The following is a 3,684-nucleotide window of genomic DNA, read 5'->3' as shown; positions in this document are numbered from 1 at the left end:
AAGAACTGCACTTGTCTGTTCACCACTTTTACCTCAAGGAGACTAAAGGCAAAAATACTGTAGTTAGAAAGAAAGGAACCTGTTCTGCCTGCTAGATGTATTAGATCATGAATCCACAATGTTTGTGGAGAATTTACTTTGTATTATGCAAGGTGCTAGGCACTTAGGACACTGATAAACAATAGCCTCTTCTCAATACCTCATAATCTAGTTAAAGAGGCAGCTAAGTAAATATGTACGATTATACGTTACTTGTTCTGAAATTATGTATAGCCAGAATCTCTCAGAAACTGAAAGGAACCCAAGTCACTTACATTTTTGAGGTGTTTTGTGTTTTGTTTTGTTTTGTTTTGCATTGAAGTCTCACTCTGTCACCCACGCTGGAGTACAGTAGCACTGTCACGGCTCATTGCAGCCTTGACCTCCTGGGCTCTGGCTATCCTTCCACTTCAGCCTCCCGAGTAGCTAGAATTACAGGTGTGCACCACCAAGCCCAGCTAATCCTTTTAATTTTTATGTAGAGATGCAGTCTCCCTAAGTTGAGTAGTCTGGTCTCAAACTCCGGGGCTCAAGAAATCTTTCCGCCTCCGCCTCCCAAAATGCTGGGATTATAGGTGTTAGCCACCATGCCTGGACTCTAGTGTTTTCAATATTTTTAAAATGACAAAACAGTGCTTACAAAAACTTCAGTGTATTTTAAATGTTTAGAAATATAAAATAGTGCCCTCACCTCATTGTAAAAAAATACAATATAATTATGTTTTTCACAAGAAAATTAATTACATAATTATTTAACGATGTAATTATTCACTCAAGCAGTGTGATTGATTTTAAACTGTGTGATGAATATTGTCTTTCTTCAAGCCTGACAGTATATTTCTGAGACTAAGTATACCTTACTTAGTCAAGAATTTAAATTTGAGCCTCTTTGGTGAGGCTTGGATCAAATGGCTCTCCTTGAGAGATTGGCTAAGTGTTTTCTACGTGGATCCAGTGGAGAATATCATTACAGAGATCAGCATCAACAAAGCCCTATGTCTCTGTAATGATACATCGTGAGAACTAAGGGAAAAGACATGAGAATCTGGAAAAAGATTGTTGTATTAAAGTCACCTTCATAATCTCATAGCCTATGTTGCAAGGGTCCTTATACATCTTACCCAAGTTCAAAAACATCTGCTTTCTCTTCAATATGGAGAAGCTGAGCAGCAATTGGATATTGTCTCTAAATCATAGCTGACAAGATCTGTGATTTCTAGCCCTCTATACTTGTACAATCCCATTACAATGCAACAAATGGTGACCTCTGGAATTACAAAGTCTAAGGGCTAAAATTATGTATTATTTCACTTTTTGAGTTGGAGTCTCATTCTGTTGCCCAGGCTGGAGTACAGTGGCACACTCACAACCACTGCAGCCTCGACCTGCTGAGCTTAGGTGATCCTTCCTCCTCAGCCTTCCAAGTAGCTAGAACTACAGGCACGCACCACCATGTACTCAGAGGAGATGAAAAGCAAAATAGAAAACATTAAGTACTTTTTACATGTTACGTGGGTACACACGAGAAAACATTTTAGTGTTAATGATTATTAAATGCCAATTCAGTTCAATTAAAGTTTCTTTGGTTTGTTTGTTTTTTATTTTTTAGTCGGAGTCTCACTGTAGCCCAGTCTGGAGTGCAGTGGCATGTTCAGTGGCCGTGAGTCCACTGCATGCTCACGGCCACTGCAGCCTCGACCAGCTGGGCTCAGGTGATCTTTCCGTCTCAGCCTTCCAAGTAGCTGGAACCACAGGCATGTGCCAACATGCCCAACTAATTTTTGATTTATAGTAGAGATGAGGTCTCACCAAGTTACCCAGACTGGTCTCGAACCTGTGAGCTCAAGCAGTCCTCTGACCTCAGCCTCCCAAAGTGCTGGGATTATAGGAGTGAGCCACTGTGCCTGGCCCAATTAAGGTTTTTATCAAACATTCACTATGTGCTTAACAGAATTTCTATGAAACAGAAATTCTTCTTACACTGCAAGTTTTTCCTCGAATTTTCTAATCTTATTAATAGAATTTCGGAGCTGGGAGAAACTATAGAGACTCATTACTTACCAGTCAAATAAGGAGTCATTTACAGCAATAATTAAGGGAATGTCATTGCTAAATTCCCTGGTACTTTTACTCAGGTTATATCTGAGGTCTTTTATTTTATTTTTTTAGTTTCATAGTACATTACCAAGTTGGGGGCTTAAGTATTTTTTCCTGATATTACTTTTTAAATTACATTTCAGTTTGAACATTTGTGAAAATAAAATATTCATGAAATTCTAAATGCCACATTTATTTCCCAAAAATATAGCTAGAATGGATGCTCAAGATTTTATAACTGACATACATATATTTTTCTCCCTTTTGAATCTGAGGCACCTTCAAGATTAACCTTTTGCACTTGGATCACCAACCAGCAACTCAACTGCTTTTTTTTTTTTACGAAATAGTGAAAAACGAATCACTTCATATTAAATAGTATAGGGTTGGAACCAATTTTTTATTGCAGTGATATTTGGCTTGTAGTGGAATTTGGACATTGAGGAACTTGTTTATGAAAAAATTAAAATTTTATATCTTATATTTTTCTAACATGTGGTGACATGTGAAACAGTCACCAACATGCATTGCAGGTTTATTGATACACCTTGTGCAACACTAATTTGTTTGATGTCTTCCACCTAGCATTTTTCTATTCAAGTAGACAATGCAGTCTCATTTTCTTTCTCCCACATTAATAATATGCAATTTATTGTCCAGTCTGTTGTTCAAAGAAGATGTGGAAGGATGCATTCGTGGTTCCTGAAAAACACTTCTCATCTGATTGATCAGAATCTTGACAAATTTCAAATGGGACATAGGTTTTTCTTTTCTTTCTTTCCTTCTTTTTTTCTCAGTACAGCATATAGGCGTTCATAGCGCATATTTCTAGTCTCCAGAAGAAAAATTTCCTCTATCATTTCAAAGATTTTCACAAAAAACAATGTGTGTAAGAACAGTGTGGATCCACATGAAACACACTGCTCATATTTTCAATATAACTTAGAATCATTTCAGGCTTTTTCACTGATATAATATTTCCACCATGTAATGTCCTTATGATAGATTTCATTCCTGCATGATTCCTAGAGCTGAGAATTATAATGATCCTTTTGCCCTTTCATGCAATAAGCATAAGATTATTTTTCCTACACACTATTGGTTTTTTTAAGCCGGGCTCGGTGGCTCAGCCTGTAATCCCGTGCCTTTGGGAGGCTAAGGTGAATGGATTGCCTGAGCCCGCGGGTTCGAGACCTGCCTGGGCAACTTGGCGAGACCTCATCTCTACAATAAAATAAAAAATGAGCCGGGCGTGGTAGCGCACGCCTGTAATTCCAACTACTTGAAAGGCTGAGGCGGAAGGATCGCCGGAGCCCAGCAGGTAGAGGCTGCGGTGGCCGGCAGTGGCCACTGCACTCCAGTCTGGGTGACAGAGTGAGACTCCAACTCAAAAAAAAAAAAAAAAAACTTTAGCTTTTTTATTTGTGCTGGTTGACTTTATACCAGAAAGATGACATTTCATCTTTAGTAGCTCTTCTGCTAGGACAATACCGAGTTGAGGGCTTAAGTTTTTTTTCCCGATATCACTTTTTCAATTACATTACAGTT

The sequence above is a fragment of the Carlito syrichta genome, unplaced genomic scaffold (genome assembly GCF_000164805.1).
Source record: "Carlito syrichta isolate Samal-C Ts95f unplaced genomic scaffold, Tarsius_syrichta-2.0.1 Scaffold314017, whole genome shotgun sequence".
Taxonomy (NCBI): Eukaryota; Metazoa; Chordata; class Mammalia; order Primates; family Tarsiidae; genus Carlito; species Carlito syrichta.
The sequence above is the reverse complement of the archived record's forward strand: the minus strand, read 5'-3'. Positions refer to the sequence as shown.